The sequence below is a fragment of the Cetorhinus maximus genome, chromosome 23 (genome assembly GCF_964194155.1).
Source record: "Cetorhinus maximus chromosome 23, sCetMax3.hap1.1, whole genome shotgun sequence".
In the NCBI taxonomy this organism is placed as follows: Eukaryota; Metazoa; Chordata; class Chondrichthyes; order Lamniformes; family Cetorhinidae; genus Cetorhinus; species Cetorhinus maximus.
Window position 1 is genome coordinate 34,544,545 of NC_135901.1, and position 22,552 is coordinate 34,567,096.

Below are 22,552 nucleotides of genomic sequence, written 5' to 3' on the forward strand. Positions count from 1 at the left end.
TAGCTGAATTCTTTTGCCATCAGCCGGCATGGACACGATGGGCCGAATGTCATCCTCCTCTGCTGTAGACATTTATGATTTGATACCATCGACATTAACCTCTGCACAGGGACAGCTGTCATGGCCGAGTGGTTTAGGTGAGGTAGCCTAAATCCATTGGGGTTCCCTACTTCTCATTACCTCTGGCTTTAATTCTGTGTCTACAGAGGTAATTATCGATTAAGTTGAATAGAACCAATCCAAACACTTGGCAGTTTTTCTATTTCTGTTCACTCACGAAAACACTCTCGAAACTTGCAGTGGAACTGGAATAAAACTTGGTGTCATGCTTGCTTTCTGGGTGTTTGTCTCTTCTTAGAAACAACCCCTTACCCTCTGTCACTCTCGGTGTATATGTCTGTGTCTGTTCCTCTGTGTGTGTCAATGTGGTTCGGTTCCCCGAGGGGGTGAACACATTTTTACCATCACAAACTTTATTCACATTAGTTGTGCAACTTCATGTTAAAATGTAGGAGAGAATAAATATCAGGATGAAAGATGCAAGAGAGAGTTTGAAATGTTTGGAAGGAGGTGCAGCAAAGAAGAGGAAGATGTGAATGATGGTATTGGTGATTGAGAGGAATGCATTGCAACCTTGGGACCTTTGGAAGTTGATTGCGTTCTACACTTTTAAATTCGGAACAAGCTGAGGCGCCAGGTGGAAAACAACATTTGTCGCCATATGTGTTGGGATATGGCATTTTTTTCCCACGTTCATGGCTAGCTCAGGCAATAGAGCATAAAACGTTTAGTTTCAACGTCGTAGATTCGAGCCCCATGCTGGGTGTTGTAGTCATTCACAATCTTGCTGCTTTAAAACAAAGGATAACAACCTCATTCAATGGAACTTCCAAGGCAGGCACTCGCCCCAGACACCAATTGACAGATATCAAATTCAAAGCACTTTCATGTCGCATCTCTTTCTGCTTCTGTCCCTGCCTCGCCTCCAGCTCCCAGGTCAATTCGTTGCTTGATGTAGACACAGTCAGTTCATGGGAATGTAAAACGCAAGGCGATAGGTTTACAGACAACAGGGTAAAGAGACACCAGGATCTCACTTTCCTGATCCTCCCAGATACTGATTACAGGAATGTGCACAGTGCTGATTATCCACAGTCACACTCTCCTACCAGCCTTGTGCACGTTTATCAGCTTTGAAATGGTTCAGATTTTCACACTGGGTTTCAATGTGAAGAAAGCAGAACTGTGATAAGCTTATATTATTCGGCAGATGTATTGCAAGAAGGTACAGAACAGGGTGATGGTAATAGCGCTCTTTGAACATGTTGAGCTCCAGTGAAGGATTGGCACCATTAATGTGTTGTTCAATTAGTCTCGTGACAAATCTCGTGCTAGAAGTAACGAGACAACTCGCTGAATTTGCTCCGTGTTTTGATTTCAAAAGAGCCGAATACAAGGTAAGAAAGCACAGATCGTTAGAGTAGGTTATAAAGTGGCAGAATGATCTGTGGCATTGGGAAACATAAAATTAGAGAAAGCTACAGCAAAGAAAGAGGACATTTGGAAGGCTTTCAAAGAGGAGTTGTGAATGGTTGATCGATCAGAAGCGATATTTGTGCCGGTGCAATAGAGAAAAAAAAATTGGCAAAAGCAGCGTAGATAAGCCAAATTGATTTTTTTTTTTTCAGATCCCCTGTTGGGCTATCGGTTAGGATTCAATGCTTTCACCACGGGTTCGATTCCCGGGCAGGGGATCAAGATCTCTTTCACCACAGGACTGCCTGTTCAACATAAGCGACTTCTTCAGCCAATGAAAACAACGGTTTCTGTAAGCTGGAACATGAAATCGACAGTGAGCTGAAATACCTACTCATGTGCAGCTTTCAATTTCCAAAACCCAACAACCTATTCGCTGTTCGTCCAATCTATTCACCGATTCCAAGTCACTTGGCATCAGGGAAACTAACAATGAGGTTTGGCATTTAGAGGCTACTTCTGACTTTTTTTTTCATTCCCGATCTCTTAACCAGAGACAACTTTCTCCGACCAAATGGTCTGTTTAGGGTGAACACAAGCGACTTCTTCACCAATGAGAAGAGCCATTGCTGTAAACTGGAACATGAAATCGATACTTTCCTCCTTTAAGACAGTTCTTAAAGCCTACGCCCTTCACTGAGCTTTTCGTCATCTGACCGAATATGAGGCTCTGTGTCTCACTTTGTTATATAATGGTATTTAAGTTATGAAGAGAGGTTGGATAGACTTGGGTTCTTTTTGTTGGAGCAGAGAAGACTGAGGGGCAACCTGATCGAGGTGTACATGATTAGGAGGGGCATGTTCAGGGTGGATAGGGAGCAGCTGTTCCCCTCAGTTGAAGGATCAGTCACAAGGGGACATAAGTTCAAAGTGAGGGGCACGAGGTTTAGGGGGGATGTAAGGAAAAACGTTTTTACCCAAAGGGTGGTGACAGTCTGGATTGCACTGCCTGGGAGTGTGGTGGAGGCGGGTTGCCTCACATCCTATAAAAAGTACCTGGGTGAGCACTTGGCACGTTATAACATTCAAGGCTATGGGCCAAGTGCTGGTAAATGGGATTAGGTAGGTAGGTCAGGTGATTCCGACGTGTCAGTGCAGACTCGATGGGCCGAAGGGCCTCTTCTGAACTTTGTGACTCTGTGATTGTGTGATCCTGGGGAACACCTTGTGGCGTTTCATTAGGTTCAAGCTGCTTTATAAATATAAGTTATTGTTGTTGTAGGATGTATATAGAAAGGGCCAGTCTCCTATTTTCTCTTTCATGCTGATGCTTTTCTCTGCGAAATTTTAACATGAATTCGCACAAATAATGTGAATCAAGTTTGCGATGTTAAAAACATTTTCAACCCCTCAGGGAACTGAACCACATTGACAATCACAGAGGAACAGACACAGAGTTATATGCACCGAGAGTGACAGCAAGCATGTCACCAACTTGGATCAGTGTTTGTTCCAATTTCCGAAAGCAAATTTCCTGAATGCTGACAAATGAATGGAAATCAGAAAATACGAACGTATTTGGATGGGTTTCCTTCTATTTGACTGATAATTAATTTGGTTAAAATCGCAATTGGTGAAAAATTTAGTCATCAGGATTCCAACCCTCCTTCTCATATTTACAACAAACGTAAATTATCGAACTTTCGCTCACATTCAGATAATTTAGCTTAGATAATGCTTTTGCCAGTTTCCAAGCTGCAGATCCATCATATGTGAAGCGAATATGACCCCACTCACCTCTATAAACCCTGCGCTGTAAAGATCCTAATGGAGCTGTCTGGAATGTTAAGTGGTGACGTCATGCAGCAGCACTTTGGGTCTTTGTTTTGAAGAAATGGAATTCGGCTGTTCTCATTAGGAATGCTGGAGACAGTCTGATCAACAATGTCATCATCAAATGGCACAGCGCAGTAAGAGGACCTTCCACCCATGCTGTCAATGTCAGTTTTGCACAAAGAGCTTTATAATTAATGACAATTTCCTTCTCTTTCTCCTTAGCCATGTTTTTGTTTTTCACATTCAAGCTATTGCACAATTCCCATTTGGAAACTGGGTGTTAAGCTATTGCACAATTCCCATTTGGAAACTGGGTGTTAAGAAAACCAATATTGAAAGCTTCAGCCATTTCCTCACTTGAGCAAATATGTCAGACTTGGTCCAGGCGCTGAAGTATGCAGTGCTTTACTTTGGTCAAAAGAACAAAGCAATATAATTTGCAGGCTAACCTGGATTTTTTTTAAAATTCATTCACAGGATGTGGGCTTCGCTGTCTGGGGCAGCATTTATTGCCCATCCCTAATTTCCCTAGGGAAGGTGCTCTGCCTTCTTGAACTGCTGCAGTCCATGTGGTGTGGGTACACCTACAGTGCTGTCAGGAAGGGAGTTCCAGGATTTTCACCCAGTGACAGTGAAGGTACGGCAATATATTTCCAAGTCAGGACTGTGAGTGACTTGAAGGGGAGATTCCAGGTGGTGGTGTTCCCAACTACCTGCTGCCTTGCCCTTCTGTCTGGAAATGGTCATGGGTTTGGACGTTGCTGTCTAAGGAGCCTTGGTGAATTCCTGCAGTGCATCATGTACTTGGTTCACACTGCTGCTACTGTGCATTGGTGGTGAAGGGAGTGAATGTGGATGCAGTGCCAGTCAAGCAGACTGCTTCGCCCTGGATGGTGTCCAGCTTCTTCATTGTACTGGGGGCAGCACTCATCCAGGCAAGTGGGGAGTATTCCATGAGACTCCTAACTTGTGCCTTGTAGATGATGGACATGCTTTGGGAAGTCAGGAGGTGAGCTACTCGTTGCACGATTCCTAGCCTCTGGCATGCTCTTGTAGCCACAGTATTGGACAGTATATATTTGGCTAGCCCAGTTCAGTTCCAGGTCAATGGTAACCCCCAGGATGTTGATAGCGGGTGCTTCAGTGCTGCGCATGCCATTGAACATCAATGGGCGATGGTTGGATTCCCTCTTGTTGGAGATAGTCATTGCCTGACACTTGTGTGGTGTGAATGTTACTTGTCGCTTGTCAGCCCAAGTGTGGATATTGTCCAAGTCTTGTTGCATTTCGACATGGACTGCTTCAGTATCTGAGGTGTCGCGAATGATGCTGAGCATTGTGCAATCACCAGCGAACATCCCCACTTCTGACCTTATGATGGATGGAAGGTCATTGGTGAAGCTCTTTTGTCCATGTTTGAACGATTGGAGTTACCCTGCGCAAGTTCGAATCATGCCGACTACGTTTCCCATTATTTCACGCACAGACAGAGCTAATTCTCGTTTGAATCCAGGAAAAGTGATCCAAACACATCCGTGATCTCTTATTTCCATTCATTGTCAGCCTTCTGCAAAATTCGGAAATGGAAAAAAAAACTGGGCCTATTTGGTGACATGATTTCATTCTGGCATTTGTCTCTCCTTAGGCCTCTGTCAGTCTCGGTGCATATCTCTGTTTGTATTCCTCTGTGTGGGTCAATGTGGTTCAATTCCCCGAGGAGGGGAACACATTTTTACGAAAACAAGCTGTATTCACATCAGCTGTGCAACTTCACATTACAATGTTACATTGAAAAATATCAGGATGAAAGAGGGAAGAGGAGTTTGTCTCTTTCGATGTATGGACTACAACAACAACTTATATTTATAAATCTCCTTTTACTTAATGAAACGTCACAAGGCGTTTCCCAGGAGTATTATATAACAATGTGTGACACCGAGCCTCATATTCGGTCAGATGACTAAAAGCTCGGTCAAAGGTGAAGCTTCAAGAACTGTCGTAAAGGAGGAAAGTATTGATTTCATGTTCCAGCTAACAGCAATGGTTCTTCTCATTGGCTGAAGACGTCACTTGTGTTCATCCGACACAGACCATTTGGCCAAAGAAACTTATATTTGGTGAAAGAGATTTGGAATGAAAAATTGCCAGAAGCAGCCGACATGTGTCAAACTGCTGGGTTAGTGGTTCGAATGCGGCAATTTTATCAGTAGAACCTGCGTTCGATTCCTGGTTAGGGATTTGAAACGTATTCCTCCTGGGCGAGCTGTTCAAATCAATGTGATTGATTTGCTGTTTGACAATAACACAGTACAACTCTACTAGAATTGCTGGACTGAGAGGGGAATTTTCACATCAGAGCTGGAAATGTCACAAGGGCAAAACTCGGGAACAAACCCAGAGTCGGAGTGAGGGAGTGAAAATAAAAGAGGACTGTGATAGGTTAAAAAGCACTGACTATAGAGCTGGTGGTGTGAGGCAGAATATTATTCCTGTATTACCCATGTCACATGCAGTTCTAATTTCCTGATTTATCCCATGCCCAACATCACCAATGCAGTTTGGTAGCCTCTTAACAACTCCCACCAATATTTGCTGCCTCTTGATGATTCTTAGCTCCATCCAAACTTTTTCTACATCTTAATCCTTCAATCTAAGATCCTCTCTCACTAACGGACCGATCTCACTCCTTATTAACAGCGCAACACCGTCTCGTTTTCCTCTTTGTCCATTCTTCCTAAATGACGAATGTCTTTGAGTATTCAGATCAACCAATCACACTTCTCTTTGAAAGCAGCACACAGGGCCGAATGGCCTCTTTCTTTGCTGTAACTTTCTGTCATTTTATGTTTCCTAACACCACGGTTAAGATGAACTTTCTTATCTTCCATATGGTACTTTGAATTCACGACAATAGGCAAATTCAGCTAGTTTTCTGATCATTTCTAGCACAGAATTTGGAACCGGACTCATTGAACGGCAATTAAATGGTCTCAATCATTAGATGCAGTTCACTGAGTCCAAACAAGTACTGTGAGCATCATTAATATACATTCTTGCTGCACATCTTCTGAGCTATAAGCTGATCACAGCTCCACTTTCTCCACATTGAAAGACAGTGTGAAAATATATGCAATTTCAAATCTTAACAATGTGCATATTTGTGATTTTCTGTGTGTGTCAATGTGGTTCAATTTCCAATTTTTACCACCCAAACATTATCCATGTTAGTTCTCTGGCTTCATATCAGCAACAAAAAAAAAAAACATTTTAAAGGTTGCAACTGGACATTTCTCCCTTTTCTTTGAATGGAGACTGTTCAGCAACTAAACGTCTGGATGTTACAAAGTGGAGGATGATTGAAGTTCTCACATGATCTTATTAAGTAGCTGAGAATGCTCGAAGGGCCGAATGGCCCTTTCCTGATTATAATTTTTTTAATATTCTAATTCAGTGTCAATGTTGGTGAAGACAATGTTTGTGTCTAATCTGAATGTGGTAGTGAGGCCGAGCGGGCTCAGCCGCTGGTTCAGGTTTCGATCTCTCTGATGATTTGGGCTTCCCTCCCACCGCTGCCAAACTTTCTAGTGGTTTGTTGTTTGAGGCGCTTCCAAAAAATTCTCCGTGTGGTGAAGGGGCAGCTGAGCTGTGCAGTGCTTTACTTCAGTTGGAAGAATGAGGAGAGAAAGTGGAAAGGAAATCCCAGGGTGACTGGGAAAAGGTGGGACAATGGCACGGACTGGGAGACCTTCTTTCACTGGAACTCCCTGTATTCATTCTATTATTTTAAACAAACAACATGCAGCCTTTACCCAGTTGTCCTGGCCGAGTGGTTCAGGCATTTTTCCACGTGGTTCCAATCCTGCCAACTCTCCTTCCTCTCATCTCTGATTGACACAAACTGACTGCAGAATAAATTATCAGTCAAATGCAAAAGAAAACCACCCAAACACCACCGTGTTTCATACTCCTGTTCATCTGCAAACATTCACTACATTTGGAGTCTGAAATGGAACAATAATTGGCCAAGTTGGTGACACCCTTGCTTTCTGAGAGTTTGTCTCTCCTTTGGCCTCTGTCACTCTCGGTGTGTATGTCTGTGTGTGTTCCTCTGTGTGTGTCAATGTGGTTCAGATCCCCGAGGGAATGAAGACATATTCACTTCATGAACTTGATTCACATTAATTGTGCAGCTTCATATTAAAATGTCAAAAAGAAAACTGTCAGGATAAAAGATGCAAGAGAGAGTGTGAAAGGTTTGGAAGGAGATGCAACTAAGAAACAGAAAATGTGAATGATGTTATTGATGATTGAGAGGAATGCATTGCAACCTTGGGGCTTTTGTAGGTCGATTACCTTCCACACTTTGAAATTCAGAAGAAGCTGACGTTCCAGGGAGGAAGTAACATTGATCTCCCTGAATTTTCTCATAGGGAGCAAAGCATGTGCATGCCCGGCTAGCTCAGTCAGTAGCGCATGAGACTCTTAATCTCAGGGTCGTGGGTTCGAGCCCCACGCCGGGTGTCACCGCTTTTTAAAGCTTTGCTGCTTTCATGGGTCATCCCTAGCTCTCCATTCCTCCGGCAGTGTCACTGCTCAAACTGAGTCTTTCTCCATCCCGCTTTGTAAATATCACAGCCGCTGGTTTCTGATTGAAAACTGCCTCTCGCTTCACTGGAAGTCTGGGAGAGTTTCGTGCTTTGGATTTGGTGCTTTCACCCCCGAAGCCCAGGGTCAACTCCTAAGCAGAGGAAAACTATTTTTCTTACCGCTGTGTAAACTGTCACAGTGCACAGGAATTCCTCGTGTAAACTGTTAAAATGAACCGGAAATTTAATGCATGTAAGTGTGAAGTGATTCATGCTGGTCGGAAGAATGAGGAGAGGCAACATCACATAAAGTGTACAATTCTAAAGGGATTTCTCTGTTACACAGCGAGTGGTTAGGATCTGGAATGCACTACCTGAGAGTGTGGGGGAGGCAGATTCAATCGCGGATTTGAAAAGAGAATTGGACAGAAAATGCAGGTCTGCGGGGAAAAGGAGGGGGACCATAACATTTTAATATGAAGTTGCACAACTAATGTGAATAAAGTTTGTGATGGTAAAAAAGTGTTCACCCCCTCAGGGAACTGAAACACATTGACACACACACAGACATATACACCGAGAGTGACAGAGGTCAAAGGAGCCACACACACACAGAAATAAGGATGTCCAATAATTGTTCCATTTCAGACTGCAGATTTGGTGAATGCTTGCAGATGAATGGAAATGAAGAAACGCGGAACAGGAGCAGGAGAAACACGCGGGAGTGTTTGGAAGGGTTTTATTCCGTTTCACCAATAATTAATTTTAATTCTGGATTCACCTAAAGTAAGGGACAGCAGACAGCGAGGTAGGCGGGATTCAAACCTACACGGGGAGAGCTCAGTAAATTTCAAATCCATTGTCTTAACCACGCATCCACAATTACAGACATCGCATCAACATTAATCTTCTTCATATAAAATCACAGAAAGGTTATAACAGAGAAAGAGGGCATCCCAGTCACCCTGCAATTCATACTGCGTCTCCTTGTTCTTCCTGCCAAGATGAAGATCTTAATACATCGACGGCCGAGAGCCAATGCTGAGGTGAAGTGACTGAAAGAATAAATTAACTGAAATTTTGATTCGAACCCACGAAGAGAACAGAGCCCAAACAAAACACTTTAACCCAGCCGGCCACACTGCCACTATCAAAGGTAAACTAACCATTGCCTTGGGTGGTAACAGCTCCAAAATAGAACATAACAAATAGGAGCAGGAGTTGACTATTTGCCTCTCGTGCGCCTCATCGTGTCAGAGAATCAGAGCTAAGGCTGCACACAGATGGAGGCCATTCGACCCATAGGAACAAAGGACTCAGGGGCAGAAGGCCATTCAGCCCCTTGACCCTGCTTCACCATTCATTAAGGTCATGGCTGATCTGGTTGTGGTCTCAACTCCATCTTCCTCCCTGTCCCCATAACCTTTGACCCTCTTATCGATCAAAAACCTGTCTAATTCTGCCTTGTGTAAATCCAATGACCAAACTCCTGATGAAAATAATTACACAGGCTAATGAGCCTCTGAGAGGGAAAAAAAACCTCCTTAACTCTGTCTGAAAAGGGAGATCTCTTTCTCTTCTGGAAATTAACTCACCTGGTCCCACTCCCCCGCCTTTTCCCCGGAGACCTGCATTTTCTGTCCAATTCTCTTTTGAAATCCGCGTTTGAATCTGCTTCCCCCACACTCTCAGGCAGCACATTCCAGATCCTGACCACTCGCTGTGTAACAGAGAAAACCCTTTAGAATTATCGGCTTCAGGAATAGTTGGTAACAGACAAACACATGAAGGCTTGAAGGGAGACGGCACCGGTTGTAGGAGAGCTGGTTCCCGGTGACATGGATATGTCTGTAGTGGGTGGGATCAGGTAGAGCATAACTGGTAGGAAATAATTGTCATTCCAGTCGCGGCAATCTGAAGCTTAAACTCGCTGAGCTGGTTTAGGATATCTTACAGAACATCTGCCCATTCACCAAGTCTCTGTGGCACAATTGGTCAGCACGTTCGGCTGTTAACTGAAAGGTTGGTGGTTTAAGATCACCCAGAGACAAAGCTTTCTCATCTTTCTCCCCATCATTACTCGTTCACGTTCTGGGGCTCTGAAAACACGAGAAAATCCTTCCCCCACCCCCACGATGCCAACTCAGCTTTTACCCACTGAGTTCCCACATCTAACTTTGTTTATGGATATTCATTTCAGATCTAACAAAGAAAATGAACCATCATGTACCCCCATCTAAATAAATATAGATCGATGAGGCTATTGGATTTTAACAAACCCATCAATTAGTCACTCTTCCTCAGTTCCATGGTAAGTGAGACAGGAAAAAGTAGCAATATTCCAGCCCCACACTCTCCAATCACCCGCTGCCAGCGGTAACATCTTCTTATTTTGCTGAATGTTACCTTCAGAAATGGAGAAGAGCGAATCTAATGTGGCTGCAAGATCCAGCATTCAGCTCACATTCAACAGCAAACAGGAAGGGGAACGATGCAACTTTTCCACACAGCTGGATGATAATGTTTTCTCCTAGCATCGAATGGAATAACTTGAACATGCGAAATGAGCTGGGTAACCACAACGCTACAGGGACACTTCCCTGCCTGGATCCCAATGGAGCTGTCTGGAATGTTAAGCGGTGACGTCATGCAGCAGCACTTTGGGTCTTTGTTTTGTAGAAATGGAATTCGGCTGTTCTCATTAGGAATGCTGGAGACAGACTGATCAACAATGTCATCATCAAATGGCACAGCTCAGTAAGAGGACCTTCCACCCATTTTATTTATACCAGCTTTTTACAAAGATCTTGCCAATTAGTCCCAATTTCCTTCTCTCTTCCCAGAAATCAAAATTTTCTCCCTTTCAACCATTGCCAAATTCTCTTGAAAAAGGAGTTTCTGCAGAATCCATGCAGTTTGCCTTACCATTTCCCTTACCAATGAAATGAAGAGTTTGACTATGGTTCCTTCTGCAGTTTTCGATACAAACAGTAATTGCTTACGCAAATCATTTCATATCGAACTTACAATACAGTTTTTTCATGATCAGACATGTCCTCAGTACTTTCAGTCATGATGACCATGAAACTATCATTGATTACCGTACAAACCCATGTGGTTCACCAGTCCTTTAGGGAATTCAATCTGTCGTCCTTACCTGGTCTGACCTGCATGTGACTCCAGACCTACAGTGATGTGGTTGACTCTCAACTACTGAAACGGTTTAACAAGTTAAACAGCTCAAGAGCAATTCGGGATGGGCAACAAATGCTGGTCAGCAATGCTCATGAAAGAATGAAGATCCATGATGAAGAGCAATACAAAGTGATTATGTACCATCTCTCCCACTCCCTCATGTTCAATCACAGTATCAGTTGTGCCTGGCTTTTGGATGACGCTACTCTCTGGATGACACTAGTTATCATCTTTCAATCAGCAAGTAACTGTGAATTTGCATTTGTAAACTCATTAATTTCTGTTGTTGACTAAAGAAACTGTTATTTTTGTGCCGAGTCAGTTTCATCCCTCCTGATTTTGAGAATGCTTTTTGAGGATTGGTGAAGGGCAAATTTAATGTGGCAGCAAGATATTATATTCAGTTAATATTCAACAACAAATGTGAATTATGGAACTTTCCCTCACACTTAGATGTGTAAATCCCGACAGTGTTTGTACCCATTTCCAGGCAGGGGACCTTTTGCGTGTATGTGATAACCACGACACTACAGAAACAATGTGCAGAACCACGGGGACTGACTTAGAATATCAAACTGCACTTACTGCACTTCCGAAACCTGTTTTGTGGAATAGAATTCGGCTGTAAAATATAGCCATGCAGCAGAGAAATTGATCTGACATTAGAATCATAACATGACAGAGCACATCAGCAGGTCATTCAACACTTCACACATGTGCAAACTAACTTATTGCAATTCTTCTGATTTATTGTCTCTTTCTCATAACCGTGCCTTTTGGAGAAAATCATTCAAAATATGGGGAAGTGCCAATGTCACACGGCTGTGAGATAATGTATTCGGCTATTATTTAGCACCAAACAGGAATTGTGCAACTTCTTGCAATTGGATTATTCAGTTTTGATAAGATTTTTGCCAGCTTTCGAACCGATGACCTTGCGCATGTGAAACAACTATTTGTTTCTTTATTTGCTTATGAGATGTGGACATTGCTGGTGAGGCCGCTACAGCACAGAAACAATTTACGTGAAAAAGCCAAAGGGAGTTGTATAGAATTTCAAACTGTGTAGACATGCTGCACTGCAAGATCCTGTTTTGCAGGAATAGAATTTGGGTGGGACATTATGGAATTTTGCAGAGGAATTGATCTAATTGTAAACTGACACAGCTCATTAGGAGGCCATTCGACCCATCGGGTGTGTGCTTTCTTCAAAGAGCCACTTAGTTCCAATATCATTCTCTTCCTTCATAACCCTGCAGCTTTTATCTTCCATTTCAAGTCATTGTCCAATTCCCTTTTGAAAACTCTGAGTTAAGGAAAACAATATTGAAAGAGGTGCAGGATCTCCTGCAGTGTCCATGCTCAGTGTGTGAAAATTAACAAAGTTTCCCTGACTCAATGACACGGAGAGTTGGACTGGGGATTCATATGTTGCCTTCAAAATAAAAAGAAATAATTATTTATGAAATTGATTTCCTGTTGAATATTTAAATGAAGTTGATTCTGACCAAGCATCTCCTCATTTTTCGCAGTCTATATATACAATCTAATTCCCCTTGCTGTACAACCTGTGACAGAGGCTGTTATAGAAAAGAGGGAAAGGTTTGCTGCAGCTACACAAAGCCCTGGTTAGATCACACCTGGAGGACTGTGTATAGTTCTGGGAACGGCACTTTATAAAGGATCAATATTAGTCTTGGAAACAGGGCAGAGCTGATCCAGCAGAATGTCAGTTCTGGAATGTAAGTGGACATTCTCTCCTCCGCAAATTGAGGTCATCCAAAACTGCTGCCCGTGTCTTCACTCACAGCAAGTCCCATTCCCGTATCACCTTCTGCCCGCTGACCTACATTGGCTCCCGGTCAGAAAATGTATCTACTTCAAAATGTCTTACCCCTGTGTTCAATTCCCTCCTTGTTCTCGCCCCTCCCTACCTCTGTAACCACCTCGAACCCCACAAGCCTCCAAGATGTCTGTGCTCCTCTAATTCTGGCGTCTTGTACATTCCCAATCAGAATCGCTCCACCATTGGTGACCATGGTTTCAGTTGCAGAAGCCCCAAGCTCTGGAATTTCCTCTCCACCTCCACCTCATTTTCCTCCTTTAAGAATCTTCTCTCTGGCCAACTTTTGGTCACCTGGCCTAACATCTCTTTATGTGTGTCAGTGTCAGACTCTGTTATATAATCCTGTCAACCATCTTTGGAGGTTTCATTATGTCAAAGGCACTATCTAAATATAAGTTGTTGTTGTAATGGGCACACAAAGAAGGAGGCAAACTCTTCTTGTACCTTTCACGCTGATATTTTTGATCTGAAGTTGCACAACTAATGTGAATAAAGTTAGTTCTGTTAAAAATGTGTCCATTCCCTTGCGGAACTGAATCATATTCCACCTCATTTCTATATTTCTTGGTTCTGATGAAGAGTCATACAGATCGAAATGTTAACTGTATTCCTCTCCACAGTTGCTGTCAGACCTGCTGAGATTTTACAGATATTTTTGTTTTTGAATCAAATTGACACTCACACAGACGAACAGAAAGAAGAAACCACCGGGTTGTTTGTGTGGTTTTGATTCCGTTTATCCAACAATTAATTCCATTGGCACCTTATCAAAATCAGGAATGAGAACTGGAGCCGGGAGTATTTGTACCTCTGTGAGGAGACCCCACAGGATTCCAACCCCATCCCCTTATCCACTCCGCCGTGAACACAGGACCGGCTTGAACATCACTGCTGTTTATATAAAATCATAGGCAGCTACATCAGACAGTCATTCTCATTCCAACTCTCTGGAAGAGCAACTCAACTCCTGTAATTCCACACCCCGCCTTTTCCCCACAGCAACTCATATTTATATTGTCTCTCCTCATTCTTTCTGTCAAAAATACAACACCGTGTACTCAATTTGAGGTGGTATATGTTTGGACAAATGGGGCTGCTACGAGGAGAGATTGGATAGGTTGGGGTTATTTCCCTTAGAACAAAGAAGGCTGAGAGGTGACTTGATTGAGGTGTACAAAATTATGTGGGACATAGAATGATAGAGTGGACAGGATAAAATTGTTTCCCTTGATGGAGAATTCCAGAACAAGAGAACATAGGTTCAAGATAAGCGGCAGAAGATGTAAGAGGGACATGAGGAAGAACTTTTTTATGCAGAGGGTAGTGGGTGTCTGGAATTCGCTGCCCAAGTTGGTGGTAGAGGCAGAAACGTTAAACTCTTTTAAAAAGTGCCTGGATCTGCACCTAAAGTGCTGTAAACTGCAGGGCTATGGGTCGGGTGCAGGAAGGTGGGATTAGAAAGGGCACCTGGGTGTCCTCGGGCTGGCATGGACAAGATGGGCCGAATGGCCTCCTTCCGTGCTGTAACTTTTCTATGGTTCTATGGTTCTATTTAAACTGACATTCAACTGGTCTGGTTCCAAATCTCCTGCTGGAAATGACAAGAAAACTTCTCACTGAATTCACACCGGGTCTTGACTTCAGAAGGACAGGACACAAGGTAACAAAGTACATTTTGATAAAATGGATTATAAAATGGCAGAATGACTGGGAAAGAGCATCCGTGGTGTTGGGAAACATAAAATTACAGAAAGTTACAGCAAAGAAAGAGGCCATTCGGCCTGGCGTGCTGCTGTCAAAGAGCAGTTGTGATTGGTTGATCAGCAGTGGACAATTACTCTTCCACTTCCGAATGTAAATTTAGGAAATGTTAGCAGACGAACGGAAATAGGAAACACGGGGGTATTTGGATGCTTTTTCTTACATTTAGCCGATAATTAATTTGCAGACCGTCAGTTAAAATCAGGAATGCAGCAAAAGCAAGATTCGAACCTGCGTCAGGGAACTCCGACTAAAATTCCAATCAATCAGTTGAACCACTTGGCCACAGCTACTTAGTGAAAGAGTGCTGTTGTTTGTATAAAATAATAGAATGGATACAGGGAGTAACAGCGAAAAAGGACTTCCAGTCTGTGCCATTGCCCCAACCACCTTTAGACTGTCCCTCCCCATTCCTCCAACCAAAAGGCAACACTGCACTTGGCCGCACAGAGGATTTTTTTTGGAAGTGTCTCAAACAACAAACAAGCAGAAAGTTTAACACCCGCGGGAGCGGAGTCCAAATCACAGGAACCTGGATCAGCACCTTCGTCCTCTCGGCCACTCACTACCACATTCAGAGCAGCAACAGTGATTACCTTGACCAGCATCGACACTGAATTAGTGTATGGAAAAAATATGATCAGGAATAGGCCTTTCGGCCCATCGAGCATTCTCAGCTACTTAACAATATCATGTGAAAGCCTGAACCATCCTCCGCTTTGTAACATCCGGGCATTTAGTAACTGAATAGTCTCCACTCAAAAAGAACCAGAAAGAAATGTCCTCTTGCATCTTTCAAAGCTGCTCTTTTTTTCTCTGTACCATCTTAATGTGAAGACGCAGGACAGGGGTGAATAATGTTTGGGTGGTAAAAATGAGGAACTGAACCACATTGACACACACAGAGGAACACACACAGACATATACACCTCTAAGTAGAGACAAGCACCCAGAAAGGAAGCCTGACACCAGCCTGGCTCCGTTTTTGTTCCATTTCCAACTGCAAGATCCGTGAATGTTTTCGTGAATGAACAGAAATAGGAAAACTTCCGAGTGTTTGGATGGATTTGATTCAATTTAACTGATAATTAACTCTGTAGGCACAGAGTTAAAAGCAGGAATAATGAGAAGTGGGAAACCCCAATGGATTTGGACTCCATTGCCTTAACCACTCGGCCACAACGACTGACTCAAAGCACAGGGTAATGTTATTAGTATAAAATCATAGATGGCTACAGCAGAAAAGGAGTACATTCGGCCTATCTTGTCCGTGCCAGCTCTGTGGAAGAGCAATTTAACTAATTCCATAATCCTGCCTTTTTCCTCACAGCAATTTATATTGATTGTCAATTTGAGCTTGCACTTGTTCAACCTGCTGTTCAAGCTGCTCTTGTGTAAATTTCAATTTCCAAAACCCACCAACCTCATCGCCGCGGCTCCTGTGAAATGGACAAGGGAACACACGGCAGAAATTCATCACTGAAAGTAACTGACACACATCAAATTCCAAACACTGTCATTTTTGGGGATAGGCTGCGGTACTTTCACTGGATTTGGGATTCGAGAGAACCAGGGTAATACTCTGGGGACCCGGGTTCCATTCCCACCATGGCAGATGGTGAAATTGGAATTCAACAATCTGGAATTATAAATCTCAGGATGACCATTAAACCATTGCTGGTTCACATCGGGTTCACTAATCTCCTTCAGAGAAAGAAATCTGCCGTCCTTCCCGGCCTGGAATCCATGTGACTCCAGACCCACCGTAATTTGGTTGACTCTTAAATACCCTCTGGAAAAAGGGCTATTTGGGGATGGGCAATAAATGCTGACCTAGCCAGCGACACCCACATCCCATGAATTAAAAAAAAGTCGCACCTATTTCTGCTTCTGTCCCTGCCTCGCCTCCAGCTCCCTCTGCCCGTCATGCTCCCAGGTCAATTAGCTGCTCAGTGCAGACACAGACAGATCGCGAAGCCAAGCTTTCCTTGGAAATCAGGACCAGGGAATGTAAGACATGAGGATTTGAGAAGGGATGGGTTTACAAGGTCTCAATTTCCTGATTGTCCCAGATGCTGATAACAGGAATGTGCACAGTGTCAATTATTCACAGTCACACTCTCCTTCCAGTCTTGTGCACTTTGTTGAGGTTTGAAATTGTTCATATTTTCACACTGGATTTCAAGATTAAGAAAGCGGAGCTGGGATGGGCTTATGTTGTTCAGTAAAAGTACTGCAAGAAGGTACATGACAGGCTCGTGATAAAAGTGATGGGGTGAGCTCATGTGAATGGTTGAGACAATTTAATTGCCGTTGCACTAGTCTGATTTCAAATTCAGTGCTAGAAATGACAAGAAAGCTCGGTGAATTTGCTCAGTGTCTTGAATTCAAAGCGTTGCATAGAAGGGCAGGAAGCATATCTCACTAGATTGAGTTATAAAATGGCAAAATAACTTAAAGAGATGCAACTGGGGTGTTAGGAAGCACAAAATGACACAAAGCTACAGAAAGGAAAGAGGCCATTCGGCTTTCAATGAGCAGTGTGAATAATTGACCTGAATACTCAAGGATATTCGTCATTTCGGAAGAATGGACATAAAGGGAAAGAAGGCAGAGTAACGCTGTTACTAAGGAACGAGATCAGCACATTAGAGAGAGCAGATCTTAGATGGAAGAATCAAGATGTAGAATCAGTTTGGATGGAGCTAAGAAACAGCGAGAGGCAACAAACGTTGATGGGAGTTGTTTATAGGCTACCAAACTGTAGTGGTAATGTTGGGCCTAGTATAAATCAGCAAATTAGAGCTGCTTGTGACATGGGTAATACAGGAATAATATGCTGCCGTGCACCACCAGCTCCATAGTCAGTGCTTTGTAACCTATCACAGCCCTTCTCTTTTATTTTCACTCCCTCTGGATTTGTTCTCGACTTTTGCACGTGAGACATTTCCAGCTCTGATGTGAAACTTCAACTCTCACTCCCCTGACTCCGACAGAGCTGTTCTGTGTTGTTTTCAGCCAGGAAGACAGTTAGCCCAAGAGCAGTAAATCTCAATTCCCTGACAGTGAATCAAACCTGTGCTGCGGTGGTGAAAGTGCTGAACCCTAACCAGTCGGCCATCAGGGAAGCTGCTAACCAGACTGGAAATTTAGATCATGGAGGCTACTTTTGGCATTTTTTCATTCCTGATCTCTTCACCAGTGACAGTTTTATCCGACCAAATGGTCTGTTCAGGTTGAACATAAGTCACTTATGAGAAGAACAATGAGAAGAACCATTGCTGTTCACTGGAACATGAAATCGATACTTTCCTCCTTTAAGACAGTTCTTAAAGCCTCCCCCTTTGACCGAGCTTTTAGTCATCTGACCGATTATGTGGCTCGGTGTCTCACTTTGTAATATAATGATCCTGGGGAACGCCTTGTGACATTTCTACAGGTTAAAGGCGCTTTATGAATATAAGTTGTTGTGGTAGCCCAGTCAGAGAAAGACACAATTTCCTGTTGCATCTTTCACCATGATATTTCTCTCAGTAACATTTCAATATGAAGTTGCACAACTAAAGTAAATAAAGTTTTTGCTGGTAAAGTGTGTTCACCCCCTCGGGAAACTGAAGCACATTGACACAAACAGAGAAATACAGACACACATATACACCGAGAGTGACAGAGGCCTAAGGAGAGACAAACACCCAGAAAGCAAGGATGTCACCAACTTGGCCCCGTTTTTGTTCGACTTAGAGCTGCTGATTTTCAGAAGGTTGATAAATAAACGGAAAAAAAAGAACACGGGTGCGTTTTTTCTCCAGTTGAATGAGATTGAATTCTGAAGGCAAACGTTTAAGATCAGAAATAATGAGATGCACAGCTGGCAAGATTCGAACCTCCGTGAGGAAACAACACGGGATTTCAAATCCATCACATTAAAGGCTGGTCCACAGCTAGGCCACGCGTTGTTCAGGTAATGTTATTTGTATAATATCATAGAATGGTTACAGCAGGGAAAGTGCGCATTCTGCCGGTCCTGTCACTGCCATGACCCGACCTTTTCCCTGGAACCCTGCAATTTATATTGTCTCTCCCCGTTCTTCCTTCCAAAGTAATAACATGTTTAGTTAAAACACAGAAGACTCGTTCAGCCAATAACAGCATCGAGTGTGTTAGACATAAACATGAAGTGAAAAGTGAGGTGAAATAGTGCTGCAAGCTGCGGATGTACAACTTTCAATTTCCAAAACCCACCAGCCTCATCAATGCGGCTCCACTGAAATTTTCAAGGCAAATATTGATCCTTAATAAGATGCCGTTCCCAGAACTATACCCAGTCCTCCAGGTGTGATCTAACCAGGGCTCTGTATAGCTGTAGCAAACCTTTCCCTCTTTTCCATAACAGCCTCTGTAACAGGTTGTACAGCAAGGGGAATTAGATTGTATATACCGACTGAGAAAAATGAGGAGGTGCTTGATCTCACAGCCATGTGTCCTGGTTAGTGTTTATCCCTCAGTCAACGTCACAAAACACATCATCCGCTCATAATGACATTGCTATTTGTGGGAGTTTGCTGAGTGGTGATTGGCTGCCATGTTTCCTACATCACAACAATGACAACACTTCAAAAAGTCCTTCATTGGCCGGAAAGCGCTTTGAGACGTCCGCTGGTCGGGAAAAGCGCTATATAAATGAAGTCTGTCTTTCTTGAATTATCTTAAATCCCAGTCCTCTGGTCACTGACCCTCGTCAGTGGAAACAGTTTCTTCCTATCTACTGTATCAAACTCTTCCCGAACCGGAATCAGAGGGAAATGAAGAGTGATCTCCCTGGTCAGCTGCTAACTAAAGGGTTTGTGGTTCGAAATCATCCATGTTTTTTGAAATCATTCATGGGATGTGGGGTTCGGTGGCTGTACCAGCAGTTATTGTCTATCCCTAGTTACCCTTGAGAAGGTGGTGGTGAGCTGTCTTCTTGAACCTCTACAGTCCATGTGGTGTAGGTACACCCACAGTGCAGATAGGAAGGGAGTTCCAGTGAAGGAACAGCAATAATTTCCATGTCATGATGGTGAGTGACTTGAAGGGGAAATTCCAGGTTGTGGTGTTCCGATCTATCTGCTGCCCTTGTCCTTCCAAGTGGTAGTGGTCATGAGTTTGGAAGATGGTGTCTAAGGAGCCTTGGTGAATTCCTGCAGTACACATTGTAGATGATACACACTGCTGCTATTGTGAGTCCATGGTGGAGGGAGTGAATGTTTGTGGAGGTGGTGCCAATCAAGCGGGCTGCTTTGTCCTGGATGGTGTCAAGCTTCTTGAGTGTTGTGGGAGTTGCACTCATCCAAGCAAATGGAGAGAATTCCACCACTCTCCTGACTTGTGCCTTGTGGATAGGCTTTGGGGAATCAGGAGGTGATTTACTATTCACTGGATTCCTAGCTTCTGACCTGCCCTTGTAACCACAGTATTTATTTGGCCAATCCAGTTCAGTTTCTGGTCAATGATAACCCCCAGGATGTTGATAGTGAGGTATTCAGGGACGGTAACGCCATTGAACATCAAGGGGCGCTGGTTGGATTCTCTCTTGTTGGAGATGGTCATTGCCTGACACTTGTGTTGTGCGAAGATTACTTGCCACTTGTCAGCCCAAGCCTGGATATTGTCACGATTTTTGTCCACATTCAATATCACTCAATTTCAGATTGTCATTGGGTATATTGGCTGCAAGAAAATATCCCCCAAACATTGCCAGCTCTGCAGTTATCCAGCCAGTTCCTACAAAACAGCTATTTTTATGAATATTAATCCGCAATATAATGAAAGAACTTTTGGAACTACCATGTACCTGCATCGAGCCTTTTAGAAATCTATGAAGTTATTGGATCCAAACAAACCCATCACTGATTCACTCTTCCTCAGCTCCACAGTGAGTGAGACAGGGAAAAGCAGAAAAGCAGCAATATTCCGGCCTCGCACTCTCCAATCACCCGCTGCCAACAGAAAGCGGTGACTGCCGCTTCAATCAGCGGGTTACTGCCCATCCCTGGGACACAAGATACTCCAACCCGGGCCAAACTTCCCAATACACCGAGCACAGACTCAGGGAAACGCAGGTAGCTTATATCCCAGTCACTAAACCTTCAAGCAGCATTTACCGGACACTGGAGTGAGCAAGGTACAAACAAAAGTCACACCAACTTTCTAAATTTTTTCACTGGATGTGTTCATTTCATCTTAAGTTCTGCTGATGGGAAAATGGCTGAAATACAGCTTGACGAATAACAACTTGGAACAATGTTCCTCTCTCCCACTGCAATACCGATCCATCCATTATACAGGCATTTGCAGGGCAATGATGAGTTTGATACTCCAATTCGCACTGCCTTCATATTATCGGATGAATCTAGAAGCACTAGAGAAGGTGCAAGAAAGGTTTACTGGAAAGTTATAACATTCAAGACCGATTGAACAGGTTAAACAGCTTTTCTCTAGAAAATAGGGTAAGAGAGGACCTGATCGAAGCTGTTAACGTCAGGAAAGGGTTTGGAAAATGCTTCCACTGGAGGATAGACAGGAATCAATATGAGTTAATCACCAATAAATCCAATGTCCAAATTCATAAGCAACGTCTTGAACCAGGGATAAAAGCATAAAGTGATGGAAATACTCAGAATATTTGGGAATTTAGAGTTTAGAAGGATGAGGGGGGGGATCTGATTGAAATTTATAGAATACTGAAAGGCCTGGATAGAGTGGACGTGGGGAAGATGTTTCCATTAGTAGGAGAGACTAGGACCCGAGGGCACAGCCTCAAAATAAAGGGAAGACCTTTTAGAACAGAGATGAGGAGAAACTTCTTTAGCCAGAGAGTGGTGAATCTATGGAATTCATTGCCACAGAAGGCTGTGGAGGCCAGGTCATTGAGTGTATTTAAAACTGAGAGAGATAGGTTCTTGATTGGTAAGGGGATCAAAGGTTACGGGGAGAAGGCAGGAGAATGGGGTTGAGAAACTTATCAGCCATGATTGAATGGCGGAGCAGACTCGATGGGCCGAATGGCCTAATTTCTGCTCCTATGTCTTATGGTCTTATGGAATGTCAGTGGATTGAGAGCCAGAGTTATGTTCTTAGGTTTGGGCACTGATTCAGTACAGTTCTACTGAAAAGTCATAGACCTGAAATGAAAAATGTGTCTCTCTCTCCACAGACGCTCCCAGATCTGTGTCAAATTCCAAAATGTTCTGTTTCTATTATAGATTTACAGCATCGCTTTTCTCTTTTCCTTGAATGAGAATATGGAACTCATTTCCAGAAGGATTCGAGATTCAAGTCTCAGCTGGACACTCCTGAGTAAAGTGACACGATGAAAACATCATTCACCAGCCGAATGTGAAAATAGATTCACTCGATCATCTGCTTAGTTGACACAGCAGCAGTCATATCTGATCGAGAAAATATAGGCATTTCATGCGTGCAAAATTTGGCCACTAGTTAACAAACCAGCTTTAAAAATTCAAAAGATTTAATCCACAATAGGCACATTCTTACTAACAATACGGAATTTAAATGTTCAGTGCATGTTAGGAAAAATCACTTCTTCACCTCACCTGCTAAGAATCCAGTGAATTGATATCTAACTGTAGGTAATTTTTGTTTTTGTTTCAGATTTCAGCATCCACAGTATTTTGCTTTTATCTAACTGTAGGAGCTTGTTCTGTTGTTAATTACACACAGGACAGAAGTATGGTAGAGGCGCGTGCACTTTGTTGTGTCAATTGATTTAACATCTTGACCCTAATTCTCCAGTCATCATCGGATCATAAAAAATAATTTTACATACAAAAATATAGACACCCAATGGCGA

The 22,552-nt window shown here is 43.1% G+C and overlaps 1 protein-coding gene and 1 non-coding gene across 2 annotated transcripts in view; one reads left to right on the top strand and one right to left on the bottom strand.

Annotated features, from left to right (window-relative positions):
* The window catches only part of LOC144697491 (uncharacterized), a 1,380,819-nt gene that overhangs the window by 993,079 nt on the left and 365,188 nt on the right, over window positions 1–22,552 (bottom strand). The gene's annotated exons all lie outside the window — the stretch shown is intronic.
* Window positions 7,761–7,833, top strand: trnak-cuu (transfer RNA lysine (anticodon CUU)). The gene has a single exon. It is a non-coding gene; the product is annotated as a tRNA-Lys (tRNA).